Source organism: Aythya ferina (assembly GCF_964211825.1).
Source record: "Aythya ferina genome assembly, chromosome: 3".
NCBI classification, from domain to species: domain Eukaryota; kingdom Metazoa; phylum Chordata; class Aves; order Anseriformes; family Anatidae; genus Aythya; species Aythya ferina.
The window spans coordinates 28,717,778-28,739,656 of record NC_140298.1 but is presented as its reverse complement, the minus strand read 5'-3'; the positions used below and the strand labels follow the sequence as shown (position 1 = coordinate 28,739,656).

Sequence of the window (21,879 nt, the reverse complement as noted above, 5' to 3'; positions counted from 1 at the left end):
TAACTTTAGCCTGGTAAAGACAGGCTCCCAGGACTCTCCTTCTAATCACTGAAGATAGAAGGACTCCCCTGAGGTTTCTTTGTTAGACCTGTGCTCCAGGACTGTGCCCAGCTCAGGGTCCAGGGCAGGACCTCCCCTCTCTCTATTGCCATAGGGAAACATAGCAGACAATAGCTGCTAAGCAACGTCCCTAACAGAAGTATTTGGAACAGGGTAGTGTGAATGATCTCCACAGCGTGTTCAAAACAATGCCTGCTTTTTAAGCCTAAAGCATTTGCCCTTAGAGGTGAGACAGGAGTCCCTATGTGCAGTAAATGTCTGAAGTTCAGTAGCTGAAGTTCAGTCGTGGAAGTTCAATGGCTAACATAAGACATGAGGAACGTGAGAATGCTCTGTCAGACAGTGTTCATCTAGTCAGATAGTCTGTATTCAGCAGTGGCCAAAATATGTTGCGGGAAGGGTATAAGAGCAAGAGAAGCACATGGTGAAACACCTCCCATAGCAATTCCCCAGCCTACAGCAGTTTGTGTCTCAGTGACCTTCTGAGCTAAAGGGAGTATTTTGGTGCTTAACAGTCCTCAGTGTGCTTATTTTTTCTTCTATGAATTTCTTCAGCTGCTTCTTAAGCCTGTCTAAACCGTCAGCCTCTTGTGGCAGGCCATTCTGTGGCTAAGTACATGCTGTATGTCAAGGTGGTGAATCTTCCTTCATTTATTTTGAACCTACCATCTGACAGCATAGCTCTTGTATGAGAAGAGACAACAAAAAATCCGTCCCTATTCACCCTTCTTACACCACTCTTCTTTTTATAGACTCTTGTAATCTTCCAGGCAGAGTCCAGCTCTACTTTGTCATTCCTAGTATGATTTGCATAAATCTAAAAGAAAGATGAAAATTAAAATGTTTTGTTCAAGAAAAGCTAGAGTAGATACATGAACCAGAATGCTTCAGCAGAAGCATATAGAGCACCAGGAAAATGATTAGGTTTTAGCAAACACAGTACTTCTAGCCCAGGACTCTCACAGGGAGAGGCAGCTGGAACTCCTGCCTCAGTCTCCACAGGTGTTTCTCTTGGACTGATGATATTCCCTCAACATTTACCAGGAAAAGCAAAACCTAATGTTTTCCATTTACCCTATTTTTCCATCACAGCTGTAGAAAGACAGGTGAAAAGAAACATCCTTCATGCTCTAGTAGTTGTACTGGGAAACCCTCTCTTCCCCCAAAACCTGTTTTCCTCCAGGCTTGTTCTATAAGCGGACTAAACTGGAGAACTTCTTACAGGTTAATCCTTTCCTCCCAATAGCTTCAGTTGATCAGGGATGACCTGCTACCCTCCATAAAAACAATGAATAACATTGTGAGCATGTGTATGTGTGCATTCATGCATGTATGCTGCTTCTGCCAGTGAGGAAGGCCGGGGAAGATGCTGATACTGGGATGCTGCTGGGGTATCTGCATGCATGGTTAGCATCCCAACTGCAGGCACAGCTGGTTGGGAGGCAGGAAATCTTTATGGATGACTCCTCCTGAAAGCGAATGTGGTCACTGCATAAACAAATGTCATTATGACATCTTGGGCTCCATTCTAACGCCTTTTCAGCTTGCACTAAAATTAATAAGGAGAGCAGCACAATGGCTGAATTTAAGACTCTGTATTTAAAGTGACTTTAAAGCCTAATATTGTCTTATCACATCTGGGGACACTGCAGATGGAGTTGGGACCAAGATATTGAAACACTACAGCGTTTCTTTAAAAATAGATTATATTCCTAGTGACCTTCCCCTGCCACATGTTATCTGGAAATAGAAGAGAGCAAGTCGATAATTTCATTTCCATCATTTGAAGCAATAGATTTGAGATGTTGAGACTTCTCTTTCCACCATTCAAGTGAGAATGCAATCTTTTTTAAAGTGCTGCTTTCATTTAGCCATAGGACCTAGTTTGTTCTTGTTGCCAAATGGAACATGGGTATGCGTCAGAGTAGATCACTCTTGACTAATGAAATGGCAATTAGTTTATGCAACTTATTAGCATTAGTATTTATTTTACTTTACAATATTACCTAAAAGCAGCCTAGAGCAATTTAAATTGCAGTATTATCTGTTCACTGCTATCTTTTAAATAAATTGTTCTACTAAATGTGAAAAGCTGGCATTTGTACTGTGTGCACCTATGTTATCATCGTCGCAAAGCAGATGCAGAATGTAAGGCGACTTGAACAATCAGCACTGTAATTTGCACAGTAACATTGTTTTAGATCTAATTAGCGCTTATGCAGATCCCTTACAAAAATGTGAAAACCGCACCAGGATGTAATTGTTAATGAATTTAGTGCAAAGCACATCTGCATAAATTCCATTTCAGCAGGAAAAAAAACCCAACCTCTAAGTTCAACTGCTATTTGCTCAAGAGCCAAAACACTGTGAATTGTGCCCACTATGTTTTAGCCTTGCTCTGCTGGCTTTGATATTTCAAATAAATACTACAAAGTTAAAGCCTCCAGCTGCAGACCAACCCATCTGTAGATGTTTGTTATATTTGGCAGTATTCAAAGATGATTTGCCTTCCTGCTGAAAAATAAAATAAAAAAAGAGGTTCTCTCAGCAAAAAATTAAAAAAAAATTTTTGAAATACTTATCAGCCAAAAAATAAAGTTTAAAAATATTCTGTGTGGGTCAAGTGGCAGAACTTTTAGAACAGAAGGCATGTATACTGCACCTACAGCTTGAACTCCATACCTCACTCCATGTGTGTGTGTAAGTCCATCTGCATTTGGCTTTTTCTGTGCTGCAGAATATAACCAGGGCTCGCAAGGAGTGCTACTGATGAATGTGGATAACTGATCTTAAACTTCATTCAACAGCTACCTTAGAAACTGCTTACCTGCCCTTCAGGAATAGCATGAAGGTCATCTCCATACACATTTGTATCTTCAGAATTGTCTTTTAGGTTTTAGACAGGTCTCTGAAGTTAATCTTCAAACAAATAACTGGACTCAGAGCTTTTTGTGATAGCATCAGAAATCTCACTCAAGATTTTGAAGTTTGCCATGGGCCAGTTTCAAGATGAGAACATCTGTTTGCTGGGTCTTAGCTTCATTTATGTAAGTCTTGTGACCGGTTCTCCTACTCGGATAGAGTGGATGTGGTTTTAACAAGACCAGTTAATATGATTGTTCTGAGTGACATTAGTCCATTTTAGAATTAGGGGAACATAGGAGCAGAAGACAGGCACATCCAAAATACACGCCTGTCATCCTACCCTGTTACAGCTCAGAAACATCTTCTGACAAACTTAAACCAATTAGAACAAGGTCTCAAAATCAGAGACATAACGTGTGATATTGAATGATATGTGTTACATAATGTGTGATATTGAAGAGGTATTACAGACCTGCACATTTATACTTATAGGTACACAGGACGTATACTTGAAGTAGACTGTCAGTCTCAGTCTTATTTTTGGAATTTCTGGCAAGTTTTCTCCCACAGCTGGCATACACAGTCAGTTGCAGACCCTTTCGCTTGGTTATTGTTATCTGAAGCATTGTTCATATCTGCAGTTTCTTATAAGTATCATTTCGGTTTTCTGTCCACAAGGTCTGCCCATGTATTTTGTGTAAGAAATCAAAATGGATGCATTGAAGAGGTGGTGCTATTCTAAGAGCTATCCCTTACCAGAAGCACTGTCACAGACTTCCTATAGATGATTAAATCATGCAAGCAATTTAATCTTTCCACACCTTCATTCATCATTTCTGAAAATGAGAAATGGTAACACTGGTTTACCTCACTGGGACATTCACGATGGATGGCTACATTAAAGATTTGGAGACATTCAGATATCATTTGAGGGATTCACATAAAAGTCTTAATATAATCCAGATTCTTGGATTGAAATGGATAGCTTCACTAATTAATACACAAGGCTGGTGAAAACCTCTGTGAGATTGCAATCCTTAAATTTGTTAAAATGAAATTAGTAAAATACATCCTGGTCAGCAGGTTTCATGTTTCCTTTGGTGAGCAAAAGCACGTACTAAGTGCCTGAGGCCCTCAGCACTTTAAATTTCAGCTGATCCCACGCCAGTGACAACTACTGTGTTAGCCCCATAGAGACTGAATCAGTGCTCCCGAGCTGCTAGCAGTGAGTGTTCATGCTACAGCCTCCATAGCCCGATGGAGTAACAGGAAAGGAACAGAGGTAACCATAGCAGACTGATAAGTGATGGAGGCTGGAGCTTGAGGACGACACCTAACATGCAGTGAGATGCCCACAGCATTGTGCCTTTGTTGTTTGTGTGTTCCTTTGTACATTCATGCATCATGCGTAAGAAAGCTTCCCTGCCACACCAAGTACCACGCAAAGAACTTCAGAGAAGTTCTGGTGTGTATGGTCTTTTTTTTTTTTTTTATTTTTATTATTATTATTTTTTAACATGATATTCACAAATGTGGAGGACTTAAGAGACTGAGGGAAAGAAAGAAACTCTGATGGACTGAAGTACAATTGAACTTGATGGAAGGAGAAGTGGAGATGAGATGGTCAACTGAAGGAATGGAAAGAGGTCAGAGAAAGGTAAGGAGGGCAGAGAGAAGTGGGTGTCTTTTCAAGGAAACCAGGAGACAAAGAAAGGAGTAGATGTGTGTGGTCTGTACAGTAAGAACATCTAATGCAACTGGTTTGCACTCACTTGTAGTGGCAGAGAGTTTTGGCAGGCATGCTGGGGACATTAAGAACCTATTTTCATTCAGAAAGTAGAAAGTCAGAGATTGTGGGCAACCCACATAACTGTTTCCCCTTTTGTTCCTTCAGGATTGTTAAAATAACTGGGATGATTCTGTGATTCTGTGAAAATACAGTTTCCTCATTTTTCTGATCAGATCGTCAAGCACTTCTCAGTTTCCAGTATCCAAAGCCTCATTTTGTACACTGGGAAGAAGAGGGGATATGCAAGTCACCCAGAGAAATGGCAGCCAATGATGGAACCAGTCTCTCATCTCCTGATCTGTTCCAACATCACTGACCCGAACTTCAGATACCAGAAAGATTTTTCTGCTTAAGCAGCAGTTAATGTTTCAGACTTTATTCATAGAATCATTAAGGTTGGAAAAGACCTCCAAGATCATCTGGTCCAACTGACCCCCTACTACTAATGTCATCCACTAAACCATGTCCCTAAACACCATGTCCAGCCTTCCCTTGAACATCCCCAGGGACAGTGACTCCACCACTATCCTGGGCAACCTGTTCCAATGCCTGACTGCTCTTTCTGAGAAGAAATGCCTCCTAATTTTTCATTGTTTTGGTTCAGTTTGGATTTCTTTTCATTTATGTTACAGCCATTTCCCTGTGCTCTCCATCTGTTGCTGGAGATGACCATGTCTATCTGCCTCTTTTGAGAACGAGTTCCTCCAAGCAGTTGCTTGTGCGACTTGCGTAGCCAGGGGAGGTAAGGCAGGAAACTAAAAAATGGGAGGCAAAATGGGAATTCTGTGGGACTGTAGGAGAGGGGAAGCCTCTTTTCAGTCAGCACATTGGCTGAAACCTTGCATGCAGGGAGGACAAGCAGATATTTTCCTCCTTGCTCTGAGAGTCCTTCTAATGTTAACTGAGCAGTACAGAAAATTCAGCTGTTCTCCATTCCTGCAGGTTAGCATGGGTAATAAAGGCGCTTCAGTCTTTGCTTTCAGATATTTTTCTAAACAGTTTTGATCCTTGCAACATTTATACTAACAAAGAAATTCCTCTGCCTCCTTGTCTCCCTCCCTTCCACCCCCACCCCAATAACTTGCTCTGTCTTGTATCTCCGACTTGATTTTTGGCATATATTTGCATACATTAGAAACGGAGAGAGGATTAAAGTTTAAGAGGAAATTGTGGCTAGTGTGAAAGGGGAACAAAAGGACATCTGTGAAGTAGCCCACAACTGGCAAGGAAAGCTATTCCACCTCCAGCACCAGCTGCAGGGGAAGTGGTGCCCACTACCCCAACAAGACCTCCTTTGTTGTGCTGCAATAACTGGGAGTGGCAGCGTTTAAAGTGATACAATTTGAGGTGAGGATCTTCTCTTTTTGCTGCTCAATTCCAATATTATACGGTAGCAGATGTTTCCTAAGGAATTAATTCCTCCCACTATTACCCGAATAATCTTCCAAATGCAGAGGGGGCAGAGATTCGCGGCTCTGGATCTCTCTGCACCCCCAGGCAGGCATGCAGGAGTCCCCTCTGCAGACCTCCCCAGGCCCCGCCACCTCCTCCTGTGAGAAGGGGACATTTTCCAGGGCTCTTTGGTCCTGCAGCAGCAGGAGCTGGGGGCTGTGCAGAGGTCCTAGGAGACCTTGGTGAGGGTCACGCAGGACAGAAAGCTGGGGGTGAACGGGGAGCCTGAGAGAAAATGAAGGGAAGGACAAAAAGCAGGTGCAAACTGAAGGAGGAAATGTTGTGTGCATAGCTGGCTGTGGGTGAGGTGAGAAGGAATTGAGCTTCTGAATAGGAATCAGAGAGAGGAAGGAGGTGGGGAAACATGGCAACACTAACCTTATCCCTTCCAGCTGCAGGACCCTTCTTCTCTTCTGAAATGGTTGAGGCTGTCCAACCACATCATAAGTGTCCTCAGTGTGGATTTAGAAAGTTTGCTCATAATACGCACTGAAAACCGTACTAAAGCTGTACTTGAACATCCCCTAGAAGATGTAATATGTTCATCCTCTTACTGGGGAGCATAAAAAGAGAGATTTTACTGGTCTGGAGGCAGACTGGTAAAACTGCTGTCCTAACATTTTCTTTTATAAAGAGTTTAAAGTTCCGCTGACAATCCCCCATCAATATTCCCTGAAAAATATATATATATATTATATATATATATATATATATATATTTTGCCATGAGCTATGAGCCATTAAGCCTATGTCCTGCTTTCCTGGGTGTGATAAGAACTTGAACTGTTTGGTTTTATTCCTGTCTGCGTTGGTCACTTTACTGTTCTCTTCACCCCCAGTTGACTTCCCACTTAATGACTGTTGGAGGCAGTGAGACCAAAAATCAGTCTTGGGGGATTTCTTGTGTGACAGTTATGGCAACATATTGGTGAAAACTGCCCATTGAGTGCTTCAGATGGCCTGCAGTGTGCTGCTTGCCTGTTGTGATGAGTAGCTTCCAGAAACACTCATCCATGCCACTTTTATGGGGTTGTCAGAGTCCCCCCCTGTCTTGCACCATTGAGCTTTAATTAAAAAATAAGTCTCCAACCATCAGCTTTAAATAACTCTCATGGAAAATCCAATCAGCCAGACAAAAACAAACCCTGACTGGGCTTTTATTTGAACATATGTGACTAAATGTTTTTAAAAGTCTCTGGAAACTCTCATGTTGATTTGATCTTCTGTAAAGCACCCAGTAACCACCAGGCTCTGCTCATTTGTTGTGCCACTTGGAAGAGGAGAAAAGGAGGATAGCTAAGGTTAGAGCATGCCCAGGAGCGGCAGAGCTGAGGTTTTTCAATTTTTTTTTTTCATTTCTTGTTTTTTTTCACTTTGTTCACAATCTTTAAGATGAGAATTATAGTTGAAAACACTGACGAACAGGAGTAACAGCTGCTCTGCTCAAGGTCACATAGTTTTTAAGGACACTTGCAGTAAAGACACATGGAGAAGTTCTACAAAAGAATCTTCCATATTCAAATGATTTTGTAGGAAAATTATTTTGATTCTTGAAATTGTAACCTGTTTTTTGCCATTGTTGGCATACCCATGTTTAAGCTGGTATATTTCTAGCTGAGAACTTCCCAAATTCCGATTTGTGAGGGGGAAAATTAAACACCAGATGCCACTTAAAGTTTTACATTTCTACCAAACAGTTTCCTTTTAAGTTGTTACATGGGATCTTCTGATGAAAATTGACTTGGATAGATTTGAAAAACTGTCGTATTTATCCATACTGATAAAATATATTATCAGTATGGATATATATTTTATTATCAAGCTTAATATATATATTAATTTTTTATTATCAAGATTTATATATATATACACACATATATATATTATTTAATTGTCAAGCCTGAAAAATAGCCTAGATTATGAAAGAGGATATATTTTTTTTTTTTTTTGGCTCTCAGCTTAACTAAGCTGACTTTCCATTTTGGCCTCTGCTGACTCCCACTTTATTGTGGGTACCATCAATCAAGTAGACCAAGTCTGCTGGCTTCTCTCTTTGTTGGCTCCCAGTCACTGTGGAATAGGCTGTGTGTATTTCCCAGGCAGAACTAGACATTGCAGATGGAATTTGAGGGTTGATAGCAGTATGACTAGTGCATCAAAAGGAAAGCAGCCCAGATGAAAAGTTGTAGCTTTTCAGAATGTGCCCACATGAAAAACAGTGAAAAATTACATTTATCACCGAAATAATAGCATGGCTGTATCAGCAAAAGAAACAGATCTCAAGTGTAAGATGGTGCCATGTTTTCATGGCAGTTTCAGAGGAGACCTACCCTGAAAGATGGTGATGAGCTAGGTAGCCAAATAACACAGAGCTGAGGAACCTGTTCAGAAGTGCAGAGTATGCAGATGGACAAACATTTAGTGTGAGAGATGATTCATCTCAGATTGAATGGTGACAGCCACTGGCCCTGAAAAAGGAAAACCTACCTCAGAGAAGAACCAAGCAACTTGCAAAAAAAAAAAAATCACTGAAAAAAAAAATATTTATTTATTTTTTACTTGACACCTATGTAGCTGTTGGATATCAGCATGCAGTTTTCATTATGGTGCAGGCAGATTTTGTGTTTACGCTTAGTGGCTGACTGAAAAAGGAAATAATATTAAAAACAAATGTATATGCTTGAAAGTGTTGAAAATATAATATTTTCCTCTATTTTCACAAGAGTGAGACTGACAGTAAACACATTTCAAAGTGGCTGTTTGCTGTTCCAACATTGTTCTATGACCTTTTTTGACAGTACACAATCTAGTGCTGATTCAGGACAACGTTTCATGCCATGTCAGCCCATCATTGGCAGGAGAAAGAAAAGAATGTATCCAATCCAGATGTTTCTCAGAATGTTCTGATAAACTCAAGATTTTAATGGCATTTGCTACAGTAGAAAAATAGTGAAACAAGGGGGAGAAAAAGGAGAGTTGGAATGCTGGGCAGTCATGCAGAGGTGATCACTAAATGTCCTTTATGTACGCAATTCGTTCTTGATACTTAAGGACACTGTGGTGCTTGTACATGAACTGAAGCCACTTGTCGCTGGAAAGGCTGCCAGGATTAAATCAGTAAGAAATTGTTTATTCAGCCTGCTCAGACAAAAAATGAATTGTTTTGATGAATGAGATTTTTTTTTTAAATGAATTAGCACATGTCATGCCAGTAGTTTTTAAATGTAAAGCACTGAGAGGGTTTTTATTTTTTATTTTTTATTTTTTTATTTTTATTTCCTTTTATTCTGACATAACTGCCCTAAAATAACTGAAGGATCTGGGCTCCTGCAGCAGCACATTACATTATGTATTCCGAAGGACATACTTGCAACTGTAGGTAGACAAACAGTACTTAAAAACAAACAAACAAACAAACAAAACCCTTCATACATTGTTTATATTCTGTAGTAGCTTTGGCAATATTGTCTTTATTTTCTGCAACAAAAATCCAGTGTTTCAGTTAAACGTGCTTCCAGTGATGATGGACATTTTTAAAGTCCCTCTTTTAGTATTATCACCTGGGCAAAACTCCAGGTTCTCTTGAGAGGTGGTAAATTGCGTATATCAAACTGACCTCCAACCTTCCTTACTGTTTTCATGCAAGAAATAGCATTAATTTGGGGTTTGAGACAGAGGACTAACTTTCCACTTGCAGAAAGTTGTGTACTTGCTAAAGCTTAGGTTACTAACAGGAGGTGACCACAGTCACACATTGCAAATGGATCTTTGGTTGAAAGCACCACCAGTACCCCCTGGCTGTTTCTACCCTTCTGCAAGGGGTGGAAAAGATGGTGCCCCTCCATCTCCCAGGTCTGTCTCACTCCAGTAAGTGAACCCAGATCGAAGATGGAGGCAGTTTCAGCAGATGTGACTACATCTGCATCCAAGCTCTTTAGGGCAATACTAAGGCCATTAGTTGTAGTGTCCCAGGGGTAGTAGTGGCTTCAGGTGCACAGTGCTGCAGCATTAAGGTTTGTGGCCTTGCATTTGCTTATGATCTAACTCTTCACCATGCTACTCAGATGTAGAAGAATGTCTCAGTCCGTGTATTACACTGTTATAACCCTTGTTTGTGAGGAACACAATACAGCTGTGCAGTTTAGAACACATTGCAGCTGGAATTCAGTATCTGGAACAAGATAGAGGTTTTGAAGGTAAAGATAACAATATTTGGGCTGTGGAATACAGAAGAACCAAATCAGGGTGAAATTCATAAGGGGTAAATTCAATTATATCTTTGATGTGAAAAGAAAACCAAGAAAATCATACATAGGTTCACCTTGTCTGTGTGAGCACTTTCAATATTTCAGCTTCAGTTAGCATTATTGGGCATTAAGATGGCATTGGCATAATCTAGTTTACACTTTGGTCAAGATTGGTTCCCCTTGGAACAAACGTGTGACATCAGGTGAAATGAGGTCATGCCCATTGAATCTTCGACATCATACCTATTGTGGATTCTGTCTGGTAGGGGGAGGGCATCCAGAAAAACCCTTCTTTGTAATTAACAACCAAAGCTTCCTCCGTGCTCGAGGCAGGGAATCTGACATGGCAAATCTCCAAAAGATTTTCCATCTCATTCCAAATTGGCCACCATTGTAACATAATTAAGACAATAGGGACTTTATATTTGGAAACAAGGTGCTAATAATAGGTTACCTGATTTAAGGAGCATCTCTTCCCCTGATAAATTTTGGAGATTACTCGCTGAAAGAAGAGAGGATGAAGAGGAGATACAATTCAGTACTACACATGGAAGCAAGTAGTCAAAATCTAAATGCGATTCAAAAACCACACCACCAAATCCATTTTATTTTATAAGATTTCTCAATTCCTTGATTGCAAAAATAAACATGAAGGAAAAAAAAATATATAAAAGAAATAAGTACAGAAATCCATATTGGTTGTCTCTTCTGCTGTGTTGATCACTTTCTTTTGAAGTTGTAATTTGATGAAACAGAACATTCACAACCTGCTTTGATCAAATGCCATGACATGCAGGAGTGCTTCCTGGGTACCCAACCTTCTTACTAGATTCCCCAAAGCAGCGTGCCCTTCAGTAGCTGGTGGTTGTTGCTGGCAAGACCTTTCTGCATTTTATTGCTCAAGACTAGCTAATTAAGAAAGCAAACTGGTAATGAAACTCTACATTTTAGCTATATTTAGAAAATCCTGAGAAATTTTGCATAATCTCCATGCCCAGATAGATTTATCCCTGTTAGCACTTGGATTACATTTCTTTGGTTAATCTTTTTAGACAGTAATAGATAATGTTTACAGAGCTTTCACATGAGGACTTGGATTTATGTTGCAGTTTTCATGTTTTTACTGTTTCTTGTGCCTATTGATACAGCAGATGGACAAGCATTGTTGGTTTCATTTTACAGGTGGTGGAAGGCATATGCAAAAGAACTTTGCAGACTTTGGTGAAATCTTTCTGAGACTTCTTTCCCTCGTGTATAAAGTGTAAATGTTGCTCCTGGTAGTTCCGAGTCCATCATGGTGACCCAATGGGGTGGTCATACACCCCAGCAGCGGAGTCACACAGTAATAGCACTGCAGCATTACTGGGGGATTTCCTTCCTATCCTTGAGTTCACAGTGTCAGGTTGAGCCTGGAGAGGGGCTGGCAGGAGAAAGCTACAAGGTCCTTTACAAAATACTGGCCACTTGTTCTGTTTTCCATCTGAAAACATAACATATGGCATATACAGATAATTAATATCTTGTGCTGTTCTTGATTTTGTGTGGTATTGCTTTCTTAGACCTTTGGTAAAGTTTTATGTACACACAAACATACTAAGTCTATTATCAAAATTTCTTCTGAGATTTCCCACCAGCTAAAAAACATTAGAGCCACCAACAGACTGTACCAATACACCAAAATGTACTCTGGTCTTTCTACGGAGTTTGAAGCATTCTTTTACAAGTGATGGGAAATAGTAGCTGATAGCACTAAGGGCAGGGTAGGAATAATTTTACAAATGACCTTTTGAAGGGTCAGGAAAAAGTTAAAGACATACAAGTCTAGCGACAGACAAGTGTCTATCAGACAAAGGAAAGGACAAAGGAAAATAATTTAAAAAATCTGAGGTGCAGATGGGCAAGGGAAAGAGGAAGAAGAAGAGTATAATGCTGGATCACTGTCTGCACAGTAATTTAGTCTTTCTTCCCCAGAGGAGTACACAGTGGTATTCTCTCTGAGAACTGAACTCCAGTTGACCAAAACGTCTATCACCTGAAGCCATACCATGTCTCCTAGCCTTTGGTGGCATCAGATGCCCATGCTAAAAAGCAGAAAAAAACGCTCCTGACTGTAGAAATATTTTGTTATTCATGCTTGAGCTTCACCTAAAAATGGAACCTCTTCTCCAGCCCCTCCCCTGTGTCAGACAATCTGCCATTTTAAAAAAACAAGGCAAAACTAAAAACTAATAGATCTGGTCATATTTGACTTTAAATGGCTGCATTATTCCCAGGGTAATCCTTGGAGGAGCATTTAGAGCTGCCCAGTGGCTTGGGGCAGTCTCCAAGGAGGATGGAAGGGATCTCAGTGTTCCCAGCAGCTTCATCACCTCCTCACCATTTTCCATACTCACCACTTCTGGGTTTCATGGTGTGAACACTGGCTTTCAGAACACTTCCTTCCCCTTGATGCTCTAGATAGCCAATGTCAACTTTGGGTAGACTGACATTGTATAGACTGACCTGCTACTTTGGGCTGTTTTCCTTAGTTTGATCCCTGAAGTTAAGGTCCTCCTAGGAACATTTGCTCAGATGGTTTTATCCTGGGGCTGGTAACACACTGGGCTGACTTGGGCCTGACAACTATTCTGCTTTCACATCCTTGTGGGAGTGGAGTGACTAGATACAGAGAGTAGTCTTTCACCAAGGATGAGCCCCTGATCAGGACAAGCTCCAGGAGCCTTACCTCCTTTATTCCCATTTGATCAGCCAAGGGTGAAATAATACTTATGCAGCAAAACTCCACATAGGCAAGGACATCCATACAGACAGAAAAGGCTGGGGTTAAACTGAGAGGTGGACTGCTTCTCCTCCTCTCCTTCAACAGCGTATTCTGAAGCCAGTGAGATTCCTCCAGCTTTGAACCAGCGTATCTAAGAATCAAATCTGGTCCTGCACTTGGCAGAAACACAGATACAGAAACATTATGCACAGCCAGATCTGCAAATAAAGATCTGCTAGATTAAAGGGCAGATATACAGTACATGTTTTGCTTTCCTGGTAGCCCGGAGAGAACCACCCAGACATCTAACTTGTGTACGTATACTTTCAAAAGGGCAAAAATGTTGCTTTCATAAATTAATTTCACACACTTTACAGAGATAAAAATAATCACTGTGACATTTTGTTTGTCTTCCTTTCTTCCTGTGTGCAAGCAGCCAACTCTCAATTACTTACAGCCCTAAATTTGTTCCGCTCAATTGTGAAAAGCCCCCGCAATATTCAACAGGAGGGGAAGAATTCTGATTTGTGGAAAGTCATCGTGTTTGCAAAGAAAGCAAATTTCCTCCTCTCCCAATATGCTGTATATATCAGCCAAAACAAGACTCCTATACTGAGTGCCAACTGGTATGAATTCCAACCACTTCATGTATTATATATTAATGTTACAAAAATATGCACCCCAATTTCTTATAACAAGAGAATTTGTTATGGCAATATCTGACACCACTTCTGAACTGACGTAGAAGTGACAGCCTAACAAAAACATGCCTGCCAGACTGATGGCATTGGCTATGGATACAGAATTGCCGCAACAATTCGCTGGGTTCTGTACTGGCTTTTCTTCAGTAACAACCATGTCAGACTTGCAGAGCTTTATTCTGTCTACTTACTACACAGCAAGCTCAGCTAGGTCTTAAAAAAAAAAAAAAACAACAAACAAAAAACAAGTTTTGATTCTTCTGCTTTTTATATATTGCAAGTAACAGAAACTGTAGGCACTATTTTGCTGTTAATATTTTTCCATTGCCTGGTGAGTGACTGTCCTGAATACGTGAGTTGGATTAAGAGAAGCCCCTTTTTTACCCTATAAAATTTCATCTACATTTTCCTCCATGAGGGGAGCTGTCTCACAGGAATATATTCCTTGTTCAGTTGCTTCTTTGTGGTTTCGGCATGCATTGAGGGAAATCATTACACAAACTCGATGAGCCTCAGGAGATGCCCAGCAGAGCTGCACCTTACACAAAAATAGGGTGCCATTGGCATAGCGGTGTGCCTGCTGGTGTGACCCACTGCTGTGGAGTTCTCCAGAGGTGCCACATGTGTGTGTGTGGTGTACGCACAGACTGTTGTGAAAGCCTGAGATCAGCACACAGGTTATTGAATCTGTTTTGTCCTGAATATAGAGGAAGCACTGGATAAGGGCATGTGGAAGCTGGGAAGAAAGGTCCTGTTCTGACAAAGGGCAGAAAAGGTAGGAGAGAGTAAGCGTTCATTAGTGCCAAGCATCTCCTCAGTGCCGCCCTTGACTCATAGCATTGAAGTATATAGGAATTTAGAAAATTTGGCTGATAACATCTCTGAAGATACACCTAAGTATTTACTTTCTCATGCAAATTCAGTGAGCCCTATCTTAAGGTAGTGCAAGTCAAGCCTATTGCTGAGACATGGGATATGAGTGGATGTCCTGCACCTCAAGCAAGTGGTGCAAAACAGGCGTGAGTGAAAGAATGAGACACTTGCATAGCAAGTGCAGCCCTGTCCTTTCATTTGTCCTCCAGTCTCACGAATTGTCTCTCTGAGACTGGCACAGACACTGATTAGTGGGTGGTTATGATAGAAGTAAATGAGATGGTCTATTTACATAATTACCAGAAGGTATGACAAAGCCAAACGCTGCCATCTCTACTCATCGTGAAAGCTCGTAGGAATAACTTGACTGGCTAAGGACAGTTTGCTGGGCTTTGGGCTGCAGGGACAGGCATTTTCCTGGGCCCACGGGCGGTCCACCAGCTCCATCTGAATTTCAGGGGCGGCAGTGCCAGGGGCCTCAGTGCTGGCTATGTGTGGTGCGGGATGCTACGTGCGGCTGTGCTGGCCAGCTGCTGGCGGGGATTAGGAGGATCTGCCCCGTCAGTTGCTGGTGTTGTGCCCCTTCGTGAGACATTTTTATGTGCTGGTAACCTCCCACGTAGGAGGCAGCTGTTCTTTCTCCTTCTTATCCAAATGCTTGCTTCCCTTTAACCTTTGGTTTAAACTGCCAGCTTCTGGTTGTGGTCCTGCAAAAGAGAGACCGCTCATTGATTTCAAAGAGCAGCCCAATAGAAGTTAGTGTAAAACACTGGCTGTCCTGAGCCTATGGTTTTATCATTGTAACTTTGTTAGAAAGCTGGTTTTGCTTGTTTTCCCTTTTCCTTTTCCTCTCCCTTTCTCTCTCCTTCTTCCTCACCATCTCCCCCAAAACCAAAGTGATTTCCAGCTATCTTCTGTCAGACCAAGGAGGAGCTTCCCCTGAACTATTATATTCTGTTTGATCTGTTTGATTTTTTCCACCTGTCCCTTCCAGCAAACCTACTTTTTTATGCTGCTTGTAGGCACAAAGTCACGGCAGCTACAGGAAATGAGTGGTTCCATTCTGTCGTTCAGGTGGGATGTGGAGCTCATTTCCACTTCAGCAGCATGCTGTTAGTATTCCTATTAGTATTGCTCATAATAACTGCAATGTGCATCACACAAGTCTGGGAACCAGAAGCAGGACCCCACTTCAGGCTAGAATTATTTAAAAATACATGAACACCCCAAAACACTTAAAAGTAAGAAGTGACTTCACTGTAGGGACGGCTACTGAAACACTGAATATGGGTAGCCCAAGAAGATTATTCCAGTCATTTGTACCATCTCTGAACATCAACTGCTTTTAAGGGAGTGTTGCAGATGAAAAGACCAAAGAATACAGAAACCTACTGGAAGACGGTGAAGCCTGATGTGTAGCCCTGCAGCACTGAGGGTTTGGGGATGTGGAGCTGAATTAAACATAATTCAGCAATACTGGTGCCAGAAATCTCAATAAACTGTGCTTCATCCAAGATCCTGGTGCACTGGGTACCAGAAAGCAAAGAAAAGAATATCCCAAAGGGACAAAAAAAGCAGTATAGTTTTTTATCATACTCTGCACTGCCACTCACAATAGAAAGTGTAAATCCCATTTCCTCACTGGAGAAGGCTCCTCCGTTAAGTCCAGTGAGGGGAGGCTGTGCAAATCCTGCCCAGGCTCATAAACTGAAACGGAACAGTGGGCTGTGCCCAGTAGCTGAAAACAGTTGGTGCTGGAACTGGCTTTGCACCTCACAAATTTGCTTTCTCAGGTTACAAGTAAGAAAGGCAAAGTAGAATGAATGTGTAAAAAAAGAAGGAAACTGGAGGCCAGTATCACAGGCTTGAGGTGACATGGAAGGCCCCACGCAGAGGCAAAACTCAGTCTGTGTTTCCCAGAGTGATTGCAGCTCCTGAGGAATGGAATTAGACCTCTGAAATGCCAGGATATGTGGTCCTGGGTACATGGCTAGCCTCAATAATGAAATTTTATACATGAAAAGTCCAGTCTTGATGGGAAAAATATTGTGCAGTTCTTGAGCATACAAAGCCCAGTAAATCCCAAAGACAGAATCTGCAGAGCCATTTGTCCTCTCTCAGCCACAGTCACATCAGAAAACTGCAGCAGCCAAGAAAAGCAGACGATGTAATGAGATGACTCTCACCCAGCCCTATACATCATTACTTATTTTATCTTCCAAGGCAAATGTACAGGTATTAGGCCCTGGTCCAGGAAAGCACTTAAGGCCATATTCTGATACCATGCAGAACAGTGCTTTGCTCAGTAAACAGCACTACTGAAGTCTTTGAGATGATTTATGGAGTTAAATTTGCGCTGTGTTAGTGAAGGCATCAGAGTATGTTTTCTGAGCATTTGCGTAGTGTTAACACCCATGATGCAAATCACTTGCTGGAGGTTGCTCACATGCACACTGCGCTTTGCCAATAGACCTAATTGATTACCCAGGACATGGAAAGAGCAGCAGACCTGCCTCTCTGACTCCCACATGAAGCCTGCAGTGAGTGTGGTCAGTCAGTGACCTGCAGAATTTGGGAATTTGCTGCAGAAGTGCACCTGCCCTGTGGGCCATGAGAGGGTGTTTCAGGCCACAAGCTATTAATTCTTAATTAACTACATAAACTATTCAGGCAGGAAGCCAAAGGTACCACTGGATGAAAGCACAAATACTCTGGGTTAATGTTGGACTAAGAGAGATGGGTCATCTTCCCTTGTTCTTCTCCAGGGCCCCTAGAAGATACCCACTGTACAGTCTAAGCAGTCTAAGCACCTAGACCAGTCCTGGGTAAATGATTTAGGGAGGAGTGAATCTTGAAAATGCCCTGATTCAGAGCCTAAGGGGCTCTGACCTAATTGAGTTTTGACCTAATTGAGTTCTGGGTCAAGGTCTACAATAGTCTTCTCCAGATTTGACTGTAAGATCTACACAAAATACTGGGGACAAAAATTGACAATTATCTGATGTAGCAAAGATCCAATGCTGCTAGATGAAAGAGTGCTCATAATTTCGATCAACAGAAATCAGGTTAAAATTAATTTAGAAAGTTAGATTAACTCCATCAATATAGGAATCAATTCATAGTAAGGTATGGAATTACAACAAAAATTGCTGCCACTCTGTTCATAAATGATTAATTGGTGATAGATACACTTACTGCAAACGCTGTGACTCTGAGGCTCTGGGCAGTAAATGAAGCCACTATTCCTTTTATTCTGTGTTTGAGGCTTAGTGTAGCAATGGTATGAGAGACAAAAGTACTAAAGTGGAACTGTTAACCAGACAGGACACAGGGCTATTTATTTATTTATTTATTTATTTATTTATTTATTTTGAAATGGGAAAGCTGGTCTCCCTGCCTGCTCAGGCAGCTAAAAGCAGACATGCTATGATTCCTTATGGCAGTACCCAAACAACCAGATTTGCTTGGGTACTGGGAGAATACATCAGTCACAGTGGGCAGCATGTGAAGTGGGTAAAAAAGGAACTCGCAAAGGCTGGTGCCTGAGCATACAAAGGGCCATTACTCATTATTTACTAACTTGATGTCCAACCTGTACCTCCTGTCACAACAGCGTGTGCTTTAATCATATTAGAAAAATTGCACTCCTGCTTCCAAAATCAATTTCATGGAGATGTTGCCTCCATAATACACAGGGCCAGATCCTCAATAAGGCAATCAGCAGAGTTGTGTTGACTTTGGAGAAGATGCAGTGATTCAAATCTGCTGGGGAACTGATCCTCAATCAGACAGTATTGAGATGAGAGAAAATGTTGAGCTGTGATGACTGAGCAGTGTCTTGAAAATGATTAACAGGTTTCCTTTCCAGAGGGGTGGGTGAAATATAGTCTACGCGCAGAGAGGTGGCACCAGTCATGGACAGTAATTAAATCCCACATGACCTTAATTTTGAATGTTTAAGTGGAGTACAAGTGGTGCATAGGAGTTGATTTTACAAACAGCCTTTGTTTGCTTTAGAACACAGCAATCTCAAGTCAGAAATTTGGGAAGAGAAAATAAAAGCGCAACACCCAATGCAGTAGTCAGATGGCCGTCATATATCATTAAGGGGCATCCACTACACCAACACAGCAGGGGAAGAATGGACTTCCACTGCTACCATTTCTCCATGAACACATTTGTTCAAGATGCTGCTTGGTCATCACTTTTCACTGCCGGACAGGCAGAGAACGTGAAGCCCACCCCAAGGTCGGCAGAAGTGTTCCCGGGGTGTGCCTGCCCACAGAGGAGGGGATTAGCGGCCAGTCCCCAGTTGCCATCCCAGCTGGAGCAGCAAGATCCAGCAGTACTTCTCCGGGGACAGCAGCAAGCCAGCATGTGCAGCAACTGTTTGAAGGGGGGGATTAAAGCACGTCATAAAATCTTGCAGCCAGAAGCAAGGGAGGAATGTTTTCATGAGACGTCAGTAGGTTATAAAGCTCTGGGCGTGCAGACAGCTATTAAATAAAAGGCAGATAGCAAAGCGCTCATGAAACACAGGAAACCACATGTTTATTTCTTCTTAAGAAGCTGAGCAAGCAGCAGGTCGGCAGCCCAGGGGAGCTCCCCGTCCCCCTGCCCATTCCCAGGTGCTCCGGTTAGCTCCCGTAGCAGATCTGCCCCTCGTGCATGGCAGCAGTGACTGGTGTGGTGGCTGACAGCTCATCGCTGTGCGACCAGCCATGTGGGGTGATCGCTGGCACCAGGGAGGCTGGAAAAGTGATGTTGGCCACCCAGGCACTTCCAGAAACCAGGAGAGCTGTGGTGATGAGCTACCCTTTGCTTGAAAGAACCATACCTGTTTGTGGTTGGAAGGGCCAGCTCATCAAACAGGCAGCCTGTAAAACAAAAATTCCTACAGCTAAGTCAATATAAGGGACCCCTTGCTAACTCTGAGGACATTTACAGCCTCGGTTTTGCAGCCGTCCACTCACACCAATACATATCCATGTCTTGCAGGCAGGAAATGGAGGCACAGGAAATTTGAGTTTTTGCTTTGAATGTCTCCGTGACTTGTGGCATAGCTGGAGCCACAGCTGAGCGGTACAGCTTCTGCTTCCCCTACTCCAGGCTATTTCCTTTTTGTTTTATGAGGGTTTAAATTGTAGTTATCGTTTGATATAAAGCACATCTGACTAACTAGTGGTTTTGCACTCTACAGCACGAGGTAGGGGAGCACATGACTAAAGAGAGGACAAAGACTTGCTTAAAATGGCTGAGTATGAAAAACCTCTCCAGCCGCGACAGTACGTATGCATTTGTGGTTTTTCAAGCTGTTAAATATTTTTCAATTCAATATTTTTATTAGTTTGTCCTGGGTCTTGTCCTTTTTTTATAAATCCCCTTTCCTGTGAATTCACTTTACTAAAAATACCAGCCAGCGGCCTCTTTGTGCAGCAAAATCAGGTTGGTGAAAACTGGTTTTGTGCAAGCAGCATGATAAAAGATGCATTCAGAAATATATCCAACAAGTAAGCTCTCTGCAGGGTGTAAGTCTTCTGAAAAGGGAAGCTGAGTCCTGCAAGCCCTTCCATTGCAGGCTTGTGCTTCTATTGAGGACAACCGTGAATAAGATTTTGCAGGATCAGGCCCCAGAGTTCAGCAAAATTTACTTCCTGGCTGCTGTCCACACCATTTAACAGCCTAAATAAAAGAAGGAATTAATTTCTGGTTTAAATCCTTGGCAAGCAACTTCATTTCATTGCTTATCTTTTCATCGGAATCAGAGGACCCTGCCTCGTTACAGCCACTCACAGAGCAGGGGCTCGAGGGAGAGCAAGGTATTTGCTTTCTCAGATGAAAATCAGATTCTGAACAGTGATATATTCAATAATGTTTAACAAAGCCACGTTGCTGAAGAAAAGGCAGTATCATGGCTTCTCCATTCTTTCACTCTTGCCTTGTTCATTTTTCAGCCAGAGTTAACCATTTCTGAGGTGTACTCTTCTCTTCCTGGTGGTTTCTATCAAACACCATTTTATTGTGAAATGTTGCACTTTTGGAAAATATATCCCACCAATTTGGTGGTAAACAAGTCTTGGCTTTAAGACAAAGCTTGTTTTAATCTCCATGATCAGGCTACAGATCTGACCATGTTTTTTAACAAACCTCTTATGAAGAAATCCTATTCATGATTATTATCTATATGAGAATAAAAATGTCTAATTACCTTATATTAAATCTGTATTTATCAATTGTGGCTTTCTCTGGGAAATTGTAATTTGCAGAAATGCTCCACATTCCAGGCTGTAACAGTTGGAGGTGGATGTCCTTAAGGATGGGGAAAAAAGTTCTTTTTTAAATGGCACATTTACTAATTATAAAATGCTCTTATCTCTCTGCAGCCAAAGCCAAAATGAACATGTGCCTTGCACTAAGAAATCCCAGGATTGTCACAACTTGTGCCAGCTGTTGAGGTTATGACACCTGTGCCAGCATCGCCAGCTCTGCCCACTGTCATCTGTTCCAACTGTTCCATCTGCACTGTTTGTACCAATTCTCCCATTTCTGCATCTGTACCTTCTGCAGAAACGGGTCCAACAATGCCAGCTGTGTCATCGGTGCCAAATATGCCAGATGTTCTATTTGTCCACCCTGGGCCAAATCAATGTAGTTTTGTGCTCATTAGTTTTAGCTGGTAGATTCTATTTCACAATTTTTTGAGATGTGCTTAGATCGAATCAATTCTAAATCACCACTACAACTGCTTTACATCTATCTAGCCATAAACAGAACTTTGTTTGTCATTCCGCATTCAGTCAAAATTATTTTGATCTTATTAAATCGCGCGTGATGATACAAATTCTGTCTTACTGACAAGATTTTTTTTCCTGTAGAGGATGTAGCTGCAGAGAAGTGAACAGAAAAAGATAAGGGTCGTGGTAAACAGGCTGTAAATAATCCCTGTGGTTGCCATGAAAATGGCCCACACATTGATATGCTGACCTAGAGAGCTCTGGTTTCGATCCCCTGACCCACCCTGCAGACCAGGAGTAGCCCACCAGATGCCAGTTTAGCTGCACGGAGTAGGTTGAGCTGCAGCCCAGAGAGGAGAATGAAGCTCATGTTGTGTATTAACCAGGGATGTTCTCTG

The 21,879-nt window shown here is 41.8% G+C and overlaps 1 long non-coding RNA gene across 1 annotated transcript in view; it reads left to right on the top strand.

Moving 5' to 3' along the window:
* LOC311434650 overlaps window positions 1-21,588 on the top strand; it is an 86,023-nt gene extending 64,435 nt beyond the window's left edge. The window contains exons 5-6 of the long non-coding RNA XR_014691622.1: window positions 19,948-20,032; window positions 21,131-21,588. This is a non-coding gene — a long non-coding RNA (uncharacterized lncRNA). The remainder of the gene's footprint in view (window positions 1-19,947; window positions 20,033-21,130) is intronic.
* Window positions 21,589-21,879: the final 291 nt, after the last annotated feature.